This window comes from Elephantulus edwardii, unplaced genomic scaffold, assembly GCF_000299155.1.
Source record: "Elephantulus edwardii isolate Elephantulus edwardi_28Jun2011 unplaced genomic scaffold, EleEdw1.0 scaffold00230, whole genome shotgun sequence".
NCBI classification, from domain to species: domain Eukaryota; kingdom Metazoa; phylum Chordata; class Mammalia; order Macroscelidea; family Macroscelididae; genus Elephantulus; species Elephantulus edwardii.
The window spans coordinates 23316-41057 of record NW_006399980.1 but is presented as its reverse complement, the minus strand read 5'-3'; the positions used below and the strand labels follow the sequence as shown (position 1 = coordinate 41057).

The 17742-nt window shown below is 40.6% G+C and overlaps 1 pseudogene; it reads left to right on the top strand.

The window, feature by feature from the left end:
* Positions 1-17038: 17038 nt before the first annotated feature.
* LOC102848211 lies at positions 17039-17737 on the top strand (annotated as a pseudogene).
* The last annotated feature ends 5 nt before the right edge of the window (positions 17738-17742 follow it).

The window sequence follows — 17742 nt, the reverse complement described above, 5'->3', positions numbered from 1 at the left end:
TTGGAAGTGTAGAGGGAGAGCACAGGAAAGGAAGACCCCAGATTAGATGGATTGACACAGTAACTGGGATAAAGAGGGTTAGGTGTCTTAGAGACTGTGAGATTTTTCCAGGATAGAGCATGAGTCACAGGCAATCTGATGGCATGTAACAACAAAAACAATAAATCTCACCAGAGAATACTGCTTATGTTTTCCTCCAATGCAGTTGCAGGTGGATTCAGACTGCCAGAAAGGGTCCACCTCTGGGTTAGGAGTGCCCTTACCTTCACAGTAGGTCACAGTTGTGGTCAAAAGAGGGGCTTTTTGAAAACAACTATGAGATGTCATCTCACCCCAGTAAGAACAGCAAAATTTAACAGAACAGCAAATATAAAATGCTGACGAGGTTGTGGAGAAACTGGAACCCTTATTCACTGTTGGTGGGAGTGTAAAATGGTGCAACCACTATGGAAGGTTGTATGGCGCTTTCTCAAAAAGTTGCAAATAGAAATACCATTTAACCCAGCAATTCCACTACTGGGAATATACCCTAAAGAGACCGTAACTGCCACCCAAGCAGATATATATACACCCATGTTTATTGTGGCTTTGTTCACAGTAGCAAAGAGCTGGAAGCAACTGAAGTGTTTATCAACAAATGAATGGATAGAGAAGCTGTGGTATATTCACACAATGGAATATTATGCTGCATTGAAAAAAAGAACTCATGAAATATTACGCAAAACAGATGACCCTGGAGGTCATTATGCTGAGTTAAATATCTCAGTCACAAAAGGACAAATACTGCATAGGGCCACTGTTGTAAAATGGGACTGACATCAGGGTTGGGAGAATACAGAAAAGGAGGGGAGGAATGATGTATATTGCATTGAAACAGATGAGGGAGAGATCTGTTTAAAAGGGATATATGAATGGGTATTCTTGTCATTACAGAAGTCCAGAGTTAAGGCTGCATTCTGGAGTAGACTTAGGGAGCGGGATTGCATAACAATTAAAGAGTTTATCTTTTCAACAAGAAGAGTGAATTGGGGGGTAGGGGTGGACAGGGAGAAAAGTGCAACTATGAATGACTGGAAACCCTAAGTCTCTGCAAACATCCATTAAAATTAATAAATAAAATAATAAAAACATAAAAAGGTGCTTTTGAGAAGCAGCAAACATTAGGGTTTGTAGAGAGAGAAAGATTCTGCTACATTTATATGTGTATTAATAAATCTTGGTAGAAAAGTCAGGACTATAATGTCATTTTCTTTTTTTTATTTCTTAAAAATATTTAAATTCGTTTGCATACAGATTTTGTATACATTGTGTTTCACAGTGTTCTTCATTCGTATTTTTTCATGCAATCACTTTCATTCATTCTATTTTATAAAATTAATCAACATTGACATATGCTCCTCATTACACTATCTTTCTAGATCCCCAGAGAATCTTTCCCATTTCTTTTACCTCCTCCCTCTGCCCACCGAACTGTGTGCCTTTCATTCTCCACCTCCTCCCCTCCTCCCTACTTCTCCCCCTTCCTTCCCCTATCCCTTCCCTCCTTGGATCCCCATAAAAGTCTTTGTTTTTTTAATTGAGATTGAAATGAAAGTTTATAAAGAACTTGGGTATCCAATCATACATTGTTGCACATTTTCCTCCCTGCCTCCCAACCCGAATAAGTTTTTCTTTAGGAAACAATGTTCTTTCATTTTTATGCAGTTACCCACCCCCCCCACCCCCCGCCCCCAGACCACTTTACTATGCAGCTCTTAATCTGGACTCTTGTCATGCCAATAATACCTAATCATGTATTCCTTTTATATAGTTCTCTCCCTCATCTGTTTCAATGCAGTATAGATTATTTATCCACTCTTAGTTCCCCCACAAGCCCTCATATCAGTCTTGTTTTATAATAGTGGCATTATGAAATATTTGGCCTTTTGTGACTGAGATATTTCACTCAGCATAATGACCTCCAGGGTTACCCATTTTGTAAAATAATTAATGAGTTCCTTGTTTTTCAATGCAGCATAGTATTCCATTGTATGAATACCACAGCTTCTCTAGCCATTCGTTTGTTGATGGCACTGGGGTTGTTTCCGACTCTTTGCTATTGTGAACAAAGTAGCACTAAACATGGGTGTGCGTATATCTGCTTGAGTGGCGGTTATGATTTCTTAGGGTATATTCCCAGTAGTGGAATTGCTGGGTCAAATGGTATTTCTATTTGCTACTTTCGGAGAAAGTGCCATATAAACTTCCATAGTGGTTGCATCATTTTGCACTCCCACCATCAGTGAATAAGTTTCTTCACAACCTCACCAGCATTTATTGTTTGCTGTTCTGTTAAATTTTGCTGTTCTTACTGAGGTGAGATGTTATCTCATAGTTGTATTGAATGTAATTTTCCAGAATCATTCTTCATGCAGAAAATGGATGGAAATCCTGTGTAGTCGAGTTTATGACTAATATGACCACCAGGGGGAGCCCAACACTGTCAGTGTGACACTTTGAGCTCTAGAGTGTTTACTGTGAACGTGTTTTCCTTTCTGCTCATTCTTTCTTATTTAGAATGAGTCAAATAGGCAAATAATTTCTTCTTTAACGTGTCTTATTTCACAAAGTTTTAATATAATTAAATATTTTAATAAATGGGGTCTTCGTTGAGAAACAAAGTTAGATTATATACTACATATGAAAAATCGAGCTTGTTTTCATGAGTTAATGTTTCTAAAACATTCCATAAAGGATATTCTAGAAAATAAAAATGCTGTTTCAACACCTGAAATTTCACATCTGCAGTCTTTTTATAAAATAAAATAGCACAAACACATTTATTTAGAAATTTATATACCAAGGGATAATCCTACTCAAATTAACACTTTGAAAGTGCTGCATGTAAAATTTTTTTGGCAGAAATAATTGAACACAGTTGTTGTTTTTACGTGCCTCTGAGTTGCCTGGGACTCATAGCGACCCTATCTATGTACAGCGATTCTGAACCCTGCCCTGTTCTGAACCAGTCTCACTGTTTTGGACACATCAACCCCCATTGCCTGAGTCACTGTATCAATCCGTCTCATCTAGAGTTTCCCTCTCCTGTGCTGTCCCTGCATCTTTCCAAGCATGATGTCCTTCTCAAAGGACTGGTTTTTCCTGGTCATGGGCCCAAAGTATGTGAGGTGGAGCTTCAAAATCCTAGCCTCCAGGGAGAAATTTGGTTTCACCCTCTCCAAGACCAATCTATTTATTATCTTGGGGGGGTCTATGGTATGTTCACGCCTCTTCTCCAGCACTACAATTCAAAGTCATCAATTCTTCTGTCATCCTTAGTCATTGTCCAGCTCTCTGATGCATAACAAGTAATTGCAAAACCATGGCCTGGATTAGGTGCACCTTAGTCTCCGACTGCCATCAGCAGGATGAAGATTACTCATTATAGGCTGAGCATGTTCATTCTCACAATTAATTCCTTTCCAAAGTTAAGGTGGAATTTTTATTGTACTTTTTCATTGATCTGAGTACAGGTGACATTGTTCATAGCACAGCCCACCACTAAACACCCATCTTCCAATTTTCTGGTTATTGTGCTTTCTTTCCCATCTCACTCCTGGCTTTGAATTTTGCACCATCTGTCAAGTTGCAGGCACTCTTGAAGTTTTTTTTTGTCATCGCCTATAGTTTCTTCAGACTTTTTCCCCCCACGTTATGAGAGAACTGTGTTGTTTTCATAGTACTTTTGGTTTTCATGGTGAGAGTTTTGCCATCCAAAGTGATGATGTTATCTGCCTTGGCCATTGCACCCATTTGCCACAGAGCCATTCCTATTTGGAGCTCCTTCCTTTACTTCTCAAAGCCTTTGTGGTCTCTCAGGTACCATATTCCCCACCACTGCCAAATGGCACCATGGTAGGTGCAGACCTGGGGGCAGAGTGGGCAGAGGAGGGTCGGGTCTGCGGGAGGTCCAGTTCTCTTACCAACTCCATCTGCTCCTTTAGAACCAAAGTGAAACTCTGTTCTACTTAATGAACCATTTTCTGGCCCTCAAATTTCAGAGAACTTTTTTAGGTCCTTATTCCTTTCTAATTCATCACTTAATTCTGTTTTGCACACCAACTTTAACATTTTCTTTTTATGTTTTCATCTACTTTGTTGTTGAGAGTGTACACAGCAAACATATACCACTCCAGCAACATTTCCACGTATAATTCAGTGACACTGATTATATGCTTTTTGTTGGGAAGCCTTTATATGAGTCACTCTGTTCTGTTTAAGATAAATGGTGAATAAAGGTTCCTCTTTAAACGTTCAAGGTACTGCTGCCAGTGTGATCCCAATGTGGATAATTCTGAAAATATTTTTATTGTTGTTGTTGTTAGGTGCTATCAAGTCAACTCTAACTTGCAGCTATTCAATGAACAACCCTGCTGAACCTTGCCCTATCCTGAGCCATTCTCATCATCTCTGATATGCTTGAACCCTTTGTTACAGTCACTGTGTCAGTCTATCTTGTTGAAGGTCTTCCTTTTTCTAACAGAACAAAACACTGACTAGTCCTGTGCCATCCTTGAAGTTGTTGCTACATGTGAGCCCATTATTACAGACACTGTGTCAATGCATTTTCTTGAGAGTTTTCCTCACTTCCTCTTGATCAACACAAATGTTGTTTTTATTGTTGGTACCTTGGAACAGACTCATCTTTGACACTCCGGTGGGTTTTCAAAGGCAGTAGGTCTCCAAGGAGCAGGTTGCTCTTCTTTCTCCTGTAAATCAGCTGGTGGATTAGAACCACATGCTTTTGGGTTCATAGTGCAGCTCCTTACCACTAGGCTAACTGAAGTCCCTCATTGGGCAAACAGAGACCAGCTAAGTGGCTTACATCATGTATGCAAGCTTTTAAGACCCACCATGTTATCCATTAAATGACGAGACAGAGAAAAGGCACCAACATTATTATATTGTTGTTGTTGTTCGCTTGTGACTCATAGCAACCCTATGTACAACAGCCCTAAACTGCTCTGTCCTGTGCCAATCGCACCGTCTCCAATACACCCATCCCAATTACCCCAGTCACTGAATCAGTCCACCTCCTAGAGGGCCTTCCCCTCCTGCGCTGTCCTTCTACCCTCCCAAGCATGATGTCCCTCTCCAAGGACGAGTCCCTCCATACAGCATGTCCAAAGTATGTTAGATGGAGCCTCAGAATCTTTGCTTCCAGGAAACCACCCGGTTTAACCCTTTCCAGGATGAATCTGTTTGTTTTCCTAGCAGTCCATGGTACCCTCAATACTCTTCTCCAGCACCACAGCTCAAAGGCATAAAATCTTCTTCTGTCGTCCTTAGTCACTGTCCAACTCTCTGATGCATAACAAGTGATAGCAAAGCCCATGGCCTGTATCAGATGCACCTTAGTCTCCAGAGAGACAGCATTGCTCTTCAGTACTTTAGAGAGGTCCTTAACAGCAGACTTTGCCATCGCAATACGTCTTTTAATTTCCTGGCTACTGGTGCTGAGAGTTTTGACTATAGAGCCAAGCAAACTAAAGCTGTGAACAATCTCAATCTCTTCATTTATATATTAAGGCTTTCATTTTTATAAAGTGGCTTTCATAACCATTGAATTTGACTTTGCTCTGTAGATGGGTAGGAATATGTGAACAGAATGTGCTAGCGTATCCACAAGGCTATTCTCACCACTCCACAAGGGGATTGGCTAGTCTCGCCATTAATGAACAGATTCAGCAGCTACAAAGGAGAAAATCTCACCACCAGAAAAGATCAAACAAGAAAATGTAATGTGTTCTTCAGGACTAGAGATCTTGTGCCAGCCAGAATAGCTCCTATGGGAGCAGCAGATACTGCACAGAACCAGGGACCTGACATGAGACATGAGACAGAGTGGACCCTGGGAATGTTACAGCTTAGGAGCAGAGCTAAGAGCCTTTTTCTCAAGTTTGTTGGAGGACTGACGAGGATGGCAGCAGAGCCAATATTGGCAGTAGTGAGAACTTTGTAACACTGGCCAAAAGCTGCTAGGTTGAAGGCTGAGGGGCAAGCAAAGACATGTTGGAAGCTGTACTGACTGTATTCTGCTGCTAAACTGGATTATAACCTTTTGACTTCCCCAATATGGTTCTGTGTGACTGAGCTATCACATCAGACTTTGAACCCTGTATAGCATTATGGTTGGTATAAGGATGAGCAGAAAGAGGTGTGGAAGTATGGGAGACATGTATGAATGGTGGGAAATCATTTTGTATTGTTGATGGGGACAGTTTTGTGAAATAGGTAAAGGTCAGATATGGCTATCCCCACATGGCCTTTGCTCTTTCTACAAATATATGTCATTTAACTGATGTTTCAAGCAACTGTGACCTTATACCCCTAAGCCAAGTTTTAGTTGTATATAGTCAGCCTCAGTAGCTGCTCTTTTTTTTATTTTTGTCATTTGTTGTAAGTGTATCACATTTAGCACAACATTTGGGAAAAGTCTACTTTTTGTTCCTGTTTTGGTTAGGTGCTGTGGAGACAGCTGTAATGTCTAGTGACCACACGTAATGACATCATCTTACTTGGATCCACAGTAACTACAGTTGGTACTAGCACTTAGGAATCAGGAGATGTACTGCACTGGGAAAGTCTGTAGTTAGGGACTTCTTCAAAGTACTGAGGAACAATGATGTCCCTTTGAGGACTAGGGTGCGCTTGATCCAGACTGTGGTCTTTAAAATCACTTGCTATGTATCTGAGAGCTGGACAATGAATAAGGATGACAGAAGAATTGAAACCTTTGAGTTGTGGTGTTGGAGAAGAATGAACTACCCAAAAGAATAAACAAATATGTCTTGGAGAGGGTGCAGCCAGAGTGTTCTTTGGAGGCAAAAATGATCAAGTTTCATCTCGTCTATTTTTGGCATATTGCCAGGGGAGGCTATTCCTTGGAGAGCAACATCATGCTTGGAAGGGTGGAAGGATAGCAAAAGAAAGGAAGACCATTGATTGACCAGGTGGATTGACACATGACTGCAACAATGGGCTTGAGTATGTCAGAGATTGTGAGAATGACGTGGGATAGGATAGAGTATAAGTCTTTTGTTCATGAGTCACTATGAGTTGTACTTCACTCTATGGCACCTAATAACCTAACAACATGTACTAAAATCAAGTGTTCTAGTCTTCCCATTCTTCTCAATATAAGACACTGTTATGATCCACACTGTTAAAAAAGCCTTTGCATTATAAATTAAACACAAATACATATATTCTGGTATTTTCTGCTTTCAACCAATATCCACTTGGTATCAGCAATAACATCCCTCGTACCATGGCTTCTTCTAAATCCAGCCTGAATTTCTGGCAATTTTCTGTTGATATACGGTTCAAACTGTTTGTTTTTTTTTAATAATTTCAGCACAGTTTTATTTTTATGGGATAGTAATGATATTGTTTGGTAATTTCCACATTCTATTGAATAATCTTTTTTGAGAAGTGAGAGTAAATATGGATATTTTCCATTCAGTTGGCTAGGTAGCTGTCCCCAAATTTCCTGGTATAACTTGGTAAGTGGGTGTAGGGTTGCAGCTGTTTGTTGAAACATGTCAATTGACTATCCATCCCATCAGTTCTTGGGGCCTTATTTATTGTTAATGCCTTCAATGCAAGTTGAACTTCTTCTTTAATCACATTGCTTCTTGATCATATGCTACTTTCTGAAATGGTTCGGTGTCTGCCAATTCTTTTAGATACAGTAACTTGGTGTATTCCTTCTATCTCATTTTCCCCCTTTCATAATTGGTATTTTATTGGTTGTTTTAAGGGCCAGAACAGAGACATTATGAACAACCTGTACACAATTCTTAATGTACATTCCAAAAATCTAAAAAGCCATGTAGTTATAATTCTTTTCTAAATTCCAATGACTTTACAGCTTTTGATCTTGAGGGAAACTTTTATAAAGAAGAAAATAAGTACCAATATCTTCAATTGTTGATAAACTGTCACATCATTAATTCCCACTAATTCACAATTTAATACCACACACAGTACACATTCAGCACATACATAACAAAGTTATTCAGAAAACTGGACTACCAAGATGAAAGATGTTACAGAATCCACACAGCTCTGACAGGAAGAAAGCCATGAGAAGGGAGTGGTTATTTTTAAGAAGAAATTTTACTGAACAATGTTCTAATTTATGTATCTGGAAAACATGTAAAATAGACTTAATTTAAGATGTTCAAGTCATATATGCATGACTATGACTCCAAATTGTCATTACGTATGCTACATATTATGGAATATAAAAACTACCTTTTCCCCATGGAATGTTACACTGACATCTAAAGCCCCCTGCCTTTAATTTTAACATCCCAAATTTTTTTGTTGTACCTTTTACACTTAAAAATGGGACAAAGTGAGATTTCTTTCTTCTTAAAATTGTTTATAGAGCATATGGAAAACATGCGTTTACAAAATTATTGTTGTTGTTATGTGCCATCGAGTTGCTTGCAACTCATAGTGACCCTATGTACAAGAGCCCTAAACACTGTTCTTACCTGTGCCAATCTCGCCATCTCAAACACACTCATTCCAATCACAGAATCAATCCATCTCATTGAGGGTCTTCCTCTCCATTCTCCGTCCCTCCATTCTTCCAAACATGATGTGCCCCTCCAGGGACCAGCCCCTCCTTGCAACATGCCCACAGTAGGTCAGACAAAGCTTCAGAATTCTTGACGCCAAGAAGCATTCCGGCTTCACCCTCTCCAGGACAAACCTGTTTGTTCTCCTAGCAGTCCATGGTATATTCAACACTGTTCTCCAGCACCACAGCTCAAAGGCATCATTTCTCATTTTCTCATCTCTGTTCACTGTCCAACTCTCTGATGGATAGCATGTAATTGCGAAGACTGTAGCCTGGATCAGGCAGGCACACCTTAGTCTCCAGCCTGATGTCGTTGCTCTTCAGTCCTCTTGAGAGGTCCCTCACAGCTGACTTTCCCAATGCAATTAATCTCTTGATTTCCTGACTTCTGGTACCAAGAGTGTTGACTGGAGCCAAGCAAACTAAAACTTTAACTATCTCAATCTCTTCACCATCCATACTGATGCTGCCGGTTTGACCAGTGGTGAGAATCTTTGTTTTCTTGATGTTGAGCTTCAATCCATTTTGAAGGGTGCAGTCCTTGACCTTCTGCATCAAGTGCTTCAGGTCCTCCTCAGTTTCAGCAAGCAGGTTTCTGTCATCTGCATAATGCAGGTTGTTGATGACTCTTCCACCAATCCTGATGCCACATTCCTCCTCATACAGATCAGCATCTCGGACCTATGAACCTATGAAGGAGAGTCCTCAACACTTGGCTGTCTCTCATCCTCTTTCCAGGTTCATAGGGTTTCCCAAAGAGGCAAGCTATTATGGAAGTGGATGCCACTCCTCCTTCCAAGCTCACCTTTCTTTGTAATGGGACAAATATCGATCTTTTCCAGTCAGTCGGCCAGCTGGCTGTCTATCAGATTTCTTGGCAGAAGTGAGCACATCCAGGGCAGCGTTTGTTTGTTGAAATAAATCAATTGGTATGCTGTCAACTCCCGGAGCCTTGTTTTTTGCCAAGTCCTTCAGAGCAACTTGAACTTCCTCCTTCATCACCATAGGCTCTTGCTCATGTTATTTCATGAAATTCTTCTGTGTCAGCCAATTCCTTCGGATACAGTGACTCTGTGTATTTCTTCCATCTTCTCTTGATAATTCCTGGATCATTTCACATTCTACCTAAAGTATCCTTAAGTATTGCACCTGTGGCTTGAATTTGTTTTTCAAATCCTTCAGCTTAAGCTGAGCGAGTTTGGCCCTTTTGATTTTCTGAATCCAGCTTTCTGCATATTTCATTACAGTATCTTGCTTTGTCATCCTGAGCTGCCTTTTGAAATTTTCTTTTCAGCTCTTTGATTTCTTGATTTCTTCCTTTAGCTTTGGCTTCTCGGTGCTCTAATGCAATACTCAGAGTCTCATCTGACTTCCATCTTGGTCTTTTCTTCTTCAACCTTTGTAATCATCTTTTGCATTCTTCATGATTTTCTTGAGATCCTCCCAGAGCTCATTTGGTCTACGCTCATTGGTACTCAAGGCTTCAAACCTGTTCCTGAGATGGTTTTGAAATTCAAGTGAGACAGACTTAATGTCAAATTTTGGTTCCCATGGACTTGATTTCATTTTCCTCAACTTCAGCTTAAACTTGCATATGACTAGTTGGTGGTCTGTCCCACAATCAGCAGCCGACCTGGTTTTCACTGCTGATATTGAGCTTCTCCAGCGAGTCTACAAATGTAATTGATTTGATTCCTGTGCATACCATCAGCTGAGATCCATGTGTGTAGACTGTGTTTGTTTCTTATAAAAGGTATTTGCAGTGAATAAATCATTGAATGGGCAGACCTCTATCATTCTATCTCTAGCCTAATTTCTCTCACCGAGCCCTTGTTTTCCAGCTACTGATCCTTCTTCCCTGTTCCCAACTTTTGCGTTCTAGTCATCCATTATTATCAATGCATATTGATTGGTTGTTTGATCAATTTCTGACTGCAAAAGTTGGTAGAAATCTTCCATTTCCTCCTCTTTGGCTCTAGTTGTTGGTGTATATATTTGAATGATAGTGGTGTTCACTGAACTCCCTTGTATGCATATGGATATTATCCTGTCTCTTACCACATTATATTTCAGGATGGATCTAGAAATGACTTTTTAAATTATGAAACCAACCCCATTTTTTCTCATCTTTTCATTCCCGGCATAGTAAATCATATGATCATCTGATTCAAAATGTCCCATGCCAAGCCCTCTCATTTCACCAATACCTAGTATGTCATTATTTATGCATTCCATTTCTTTCTTAACAATGTCCAATTTTTCTACATTCATGCTTCTCACATTCCATGTTCCAATCACTAGTGTCTGCTTACAGCTATTCCTCCTTCTCTGTTTGCATTTCTAAGATCTCAGCCTCAATTGCCATGTCTGTTAGTCCAAGAGATGGTCTAAGTGTGCTGTATTGTTGTTGTTGTTGTTATGTGCCATCGAGTCGTTTGCGACTCATAGCTACCCTATGTACAACAGCCCTAAACCGTGCTCTATCCTGTGCCAATCTCATTACCTCTGACACAACATCCCGATTACCCCAGTCACTGAATCAATCCACCTCATAGAGGGTCTTCCCCTCCTGCGCTGTCCCTCCACTCTACCCAGCATGATGTCCCTCTTTGAAGACCTGTCTCTCCTTACAACATGTCCAAAGTATGTCAGACGAAGCCCCAGAATCCTTGCCTCCAAGGAGCAGCCTGGTTTAATCCTCTCTAGGATGAATATGTTTGTTTTCTTGGCAGTCCATGGTACATTCAATAATCTTCTCCAGCACCACAGCTCAAAGGCGTCAATTCTCCTTCTATCCTCCTTGGTCATTGTCCAACTCTCTGATGCATATCAAGTGATTGCAAAAACCATGGCCTGTATCAGGCGGACCTTAGTCTCCAGAGAGACACCGTTGCTCTTGAGTACTTTAGAGAGGTCCCTAACCGCAGACTTTCCCATCACAATACGTTTTTTGATTTCCTGGCTATTGGTGCCAAGAGTGTTGACCGTGGAGCCGAGCAAACTGAAGCTGTGAATAATCTCAATCTCTTCGCCATCCATCCTGATGCTACCGACCGATTGGTCCAGTGGTGAGAATTTTTGTCTTCTTGACATTGAGCCTCAGTCCATATTGAAGGCTGTAGTCCTTGACCCTCTGCAGTAAGTGCATGAGGTCCTCCTCAGTTTCAGTGAGCAAGGTTGTGTCATCTGCATAACGCAGATTGTTGATAGATCATCCACCATTTCGGAAGTGAACAGCCAATCCTTCTTCCTAGTCTGTTTCAGTTTTTTGAAATATATATATTAGTATCTGACAGACAAGTGTTCTACAGAAAAGAGCAGATGAAAGACATCTAACCAGTTAGGAAATGACCAATAGATTCAATGTTGCTGCTCACCCCTGCTACATGGGTTGGTTTGTTGTTGTTGTTGTGGGGTTTTGGGTTTTTTATTTTTGCTTTTGCTTTTTTTGCTATTGCTGGAGAAACAGTTTTTGGGATTTGGGGAGGAGAGAGAGGCAGAACTTATTTGATCTCCACACCTTATCCCAGGTACTACGGGGAATGCTAGCCAGTGACCCCTGCAGACGGCATTGCCAGAGAAATAGTTTTGCGTCTGATGGCCACAAGAAACAAAAACTGTGCACTGGTCCTGGACGACACATCTTTCTCTCCTGGGAAGCCATCCTCTTGCATCAGCACCTGGCTGCAAATGCAAGACAAGAGGTATTATCCCACGAGAAGTCAATCCTGGAGTGGAAGTTTAAGAACAAGGACTTTTTCTCAGAACCTTCTAGGAAAAGAAGTTGTACATGACAGTTGCACTTAACACCTTTAAATTGAAGTCGTACTGGCTGCATCGTAAGAGACTGACAACAGCATGATATGTTTAGAATCACAGAAATCCTAATGGCTTGAGACTTAGTCTGTCACATCAGCGGCTGGTCAATGGGAGATGGATGTTGAATGGTGTAGGCAAAGGTAGGAAGGGATGGTGGCATTGTAGGAAAAGGGTGGATAAAAAAAATTTACAAAATAGTTGATAAAAATATTCCTCTGGATTGTATAGGAACGGCAATACAGGGACCACTAATAAGACATGGTAGACAAATATTAATAAAACGTTGTTTCTTTCTCTCCTGCTTCATCAGAGGCTGGACTCTCTTAATTTTTAGTTTCTTCATTTTTCTGTAGGTAAATCTTCTCTGTTTCTTGGTTAGCCACTTCAGTCCATTTTCTGTTCTGTTTTCACTTTTCTGTCAGAAGACTTCTCCTTTCCTGCTGCCTTTTTCAGCTTTGTACTTTTGCAGATGGCTTAGTTGACAGCCTTGATGATCTCCTCTTGGGCTCCTCCTTCACTGCCCCTTGGTCAAAGCAGATTTTCCTCTTGGGCATCTTGGTGGCATAGAGGGCTCCTGCAGGTTGCATGTGGGCCAGGGTGTGCACAGAGCCTTTGTAAAGCTGGGTTACTCTGGTACTGCCTCTCATTCTGCCTCTGAGTTGCTGGGACCCACCGTAGGGGCAGTGGAGAGAACCAGATTCCTTCTATCTTTTGATGCTTTCTGGATCATCCACGATTTTGTCTATGACATTATTCAATATTACAACTTGAGGATTCAATTTCTTTTTCAGTTCTTCTAAAAAAATTATTCATTTTAATGAAAGTTTACAGAGACTTAGAGTTTCCAGTCATTCATTGTTGCACTTTTCTCCCTGCCCACCCCCACCCACCAATTCACTTTTCTCCTAGATAAGTAAAAGAAAAACTCTTTCATTGTTATGCAATCCCTCCCCCCAAGTCTGTGCAGGCTTCATTTCGAACTCCTGTCATGACAATAATACCTAATCGTATAGCCCTTTTAAACAGTTCTCTCCTTCATCTGTTGCAATACAGTATATATCATTCCTCCCCGTCTCTGTCTTCCCTCAACCCCAATGTTAGTTCTGTTTTACAAAAGTGGCTCTATGCAATATTTGTCCTTTTTTACAGAAATATTTCACTCAGCATAATGTCCTCTAGGGTCATCCACTTTGCATAATATTTCATGAGTTCCTGTTTCTCAGTGCTGCATAGTATTCCATTGTGTGAATATACCAGAGCTTCTCTATCATTTGTTGATTGGCACTTGGGTTATTTCCAGATCTTTGCTATTGTTTTGCAGTTCTTTTAGCTTTAGAAATGCAGCTTGAGTTTCCCCCTTTTTGGTTTCCAGCTCTAGTTCTTTTTTTAAAAAAATTTTATTTTATTTTATTATTTTATGTGTGTGTATCGTCAAATCAGATCTGACTGGGACAGGAGGAGATTGCTCCTCCTTCTCTAGCACAGCATCTGGTGGATTCGAACTGCGTATCTCTGGGATTGTTGTGCTAGCTCTAGTTCTTCACACATTCCTTCTTAATCGTTTGCTTTGTCTTTTTAAGTTGCCCTTTGAAATCTTTTGTTTATATCTTTGGAAGCAGGAGTGTCATCCAATTCCTAAACAACATACCTCCAGAAACTCTATAGATTTTGATAAATATCGATAGTTGTAGAGGGGCTTCTGGCCTTTTTTTGTTCATAGGGTCTCTTTGAGTCGTACTTGACTCAAAGGCAACCAGCAACAACAACAATTCAGTAATTTCCCCCTTTTGCTATGGCTTCTTGGCCTTCTAGTGCAATTTTCAGAGTCTTTTCTGACCTCTGTTAGTATGAAAAGAGCAAAGGAATACAACATGGTTAAAATCAGGAAAGGATGTATTAGGGCTGTATCCTTTCTTCATACCTGATCAAATCACACACAGAACAAATCATTTGAGAAGCTGGACTATTTGAGGAAGACTATGATATCAGGATTGGGGTTATGCGAATGATGCAACCTTTCTTGTTGAAAATGAGGAAGGCTTAAAACACTTGGTATAGAGGATCAAAGAGTGCATTATTGATTGCATTTTAGCATCAATAAAACTAAAATCTTCACCATTGGGCCAGTAGAGAACATCATGATAGAGAAGAGATAGAAACTGTCAATAATTTCTTCTTGCTTAGATATACAAATAACACTCTTGGTACCAGCAGCCAGGAAATCAAAGGATATCTTTAACTGGAAAATCTTCCTATCTGTATCCAAACTGGCAAATGGGAGGTAAAATTATCTCTATATGCAGATGATATGATAGTATACTTGGAAAACCCTAAAGACTCAGTGAGAAAACTACTGGACATACATAGTTGACCAATTCAGCAAAATGGCAGGATACAAGATCAATATACAAAAATCAATTGGAATTTTCTACAGTGACAAAGAGAATACAGAGCTGGAGCTAAGAAAAACAATACCCATAACAACAGCTAACCATAGATTAAATACTTGAGAATAAATCTAACTAGAAACACAAAGGACCTATTCAAAGAAAATTACAAAACACTACTAAAAGAAACAAAAAGAGACCTGTAGAAATGGAAGTATATACCATGCTCTTGTATAGGAAAACTCAACATTCTGAAAATGACAATTCTACCACAGGCAATATACAAATTCAGTGCATTCCCAATTGTTGTTGTTAGGTGCTATTGAGTCCAGTACAACTCATAATGACTCTATGAACAAAAGATCTGAACCCAGTCCTGTCTTGCACCAGTCTCACACTTCTTGACACACAAGATTTACAGCAGTCACCTTGTCAATACGCCTAGTTGAGGGTCTTCCTCTCCTTTCCTGACCCTTCACCCTCCCCAACATCATGTCCTTCTCCAAGGAATAGCACCTCCTAGCAATATGTCCAAATTATGTGAGGCAAAGTCTCACTATTCTTGCCTCCGAAGTGCACTCTGGCTGCACCCTCTCCAAGACATAATCTATTCATTTTCTTGGCCATCCATGGGATGTTCAGTGTTCTTCTCCAATGCCACAGTTCAATGGCATCAATTCTTTTTCTGTCATCATTATTCATTGTCCAGATCTCAGATCCATAGCTTGTAATAAAAAAGACCGTGGCCTGAATAAGATGCACTTTTGTTCTCAAACTGACATTACTACTCCTCAATAGTTTGGAAATGTCCCTAACTGCAGATTTTTTTCCATTGCAATGCATCTACTTATTTCCTAACTACTCGTACCAAGGATGCTAATTCTGGATCCAAGAAGATGAAGCTGTTGACAGTTTCCATCTCCACTCCATCCATCATGACAGTGCCTATTGGTCCAGTGGTAAGAATCTTCGTTTTCCCTACAACCAGGAAAGAATAAAATAAATGAATGGGACATTCTAAGAATTAAATCCCTGTGCACATTCAAAAATTTCTCCATCAGGGTAAAAAGGGAAGCCACAAAGTGGGAAAAAATATTTGGCAAGGACATGTCTGATAACTTATATCTTTTGACATGTCTGATGACTTATATATAGAACTTATAGAATACTTGAGTGCAATGATGCAAAATGGGCACAGGATATAAACAGATACTTCACCAAATAAGGCATTCAGATGGTGGACAAACACATGGATAAGTGTTAAAAATCCCTAGTTCTAAAGGAGATGCAAATCAAAACAACTATGAGATATCATCTCACCCCAGTACCAATAGCAAAATTCAGCAGAGCAGCAAACAGCAAGTGCTGGAGAGGTTGTGGAAAACTAGAACCCTTATTCACTGTGAATGGAAGTGTAAAATGGTGCAACCACTATGGAAGGTAGTATGATGCAACTTCAAATGTTGCAAATAGAAATACCATTTGACCTAGCAGTTCCACGACTGGAAATATACCTAATGAAACCATAATCACCACCCAAGCAGATATATGCACACCCATGTTTATTACTGCTTTGTTTACAATAGCAAAGAGTTGGAAATAACCTAAGTGCCCGTCAACAAACAAATGGGTAGAGAAGCTGTGATATATTCACACAATGGAATGCTATGTTGCATTGAAAAACAAGGAACTAATGAAATATACAAAATTCATGACCCTGGAGGACATGCTGGGTAAAATATCTCAGTCAGAAAAGGAAAAGGACAAATACTGCATAGTGGCACTGTTATAAAATGGAGCTGACATCAAGGTTGGAGGAAGCCTAAGAAAAGAAGGAATAAATAATGTATACTGCATTGAAACAGAAGAGGGAGAGAAGTGTTTAAAAGGAATATATGATTAGGTATTATTGTTGTGACAAGATTCCAGAAAAAAAACGCATAGTAAAGTGGACTGTAGACACGGGGGTGAGAGGATTGTATTAACAATGAAAGAATTTTTCTTTTTCATTTCAAAGAGAAAAGTGAACTGGGGGTGGGGTGGGCAGGGAGGTAATTGTGCAACAATGAATGAATGAATGGGAAAATAATTAAATGGGAAGAATATGCTGTAAAAAATATAAGTTGCGCTGTGCGGGGATGACTGCGGAGCCGGGCGGCACTGGCTCGCGGTTCCTGGGGCCGGCTCTCAGGTGTGAGACATGGCCCGGGGCCCCGGCCCGCTGGGTCGGCCTCGCTCCGAAACGGTCGCCATGCCCAAGAGAGGGAAGCGACTCAAGTTTCAGGCCCATGACGCGTGCTCCGGTCGAGTGACCGTGGCGGATTATGCCAACTCAGATCCGGCCGTCGTGAAGTCTGGACGGGTCAAGAAAGCCGTCGCCAACGCTGTTCAGAAGGAAGTAAAATCTCTTTGTGGCTTGGAAGCCTCTCAGGTTCCTGGAGAGGAAGCACTTTCTGGAGCCGGTGAGCCCTGTGACATCATTGACAGCAGTGATGAAATGGATGCCCAGGAGGAGAGTACTTATGAGAGAACTGTTACCAGAAAAAAGAAAAGCAAGAGACACAAAGAAGATGTAGGCAGGGCTGGAGGAGGAGTATCCCATGGCTCTTGCTGGCTTCCTACATCCGTCCTGAGGACATTGTGAATTTTTCCCTGATCTGTAAGAATGCCTTGACCGTCACTTGCACTGCTGCCTTTTGGACCAGATTGTATCGAAGGCACTACACGCTGGATGCCTCTTTGCCTTTGCGCCTGCGACCAGAGTCAATGGAGAAGCTGCGTTGTCTCCGGGCATGTGTGATCCGATCTCTGTATCATATGTATGAGCCATTTGCTGCTCGAATCTCCAAGAATCCAGCCATTCCAGAAAGCACTCCCAACACACTAAAGAATTCCAAATGCTTA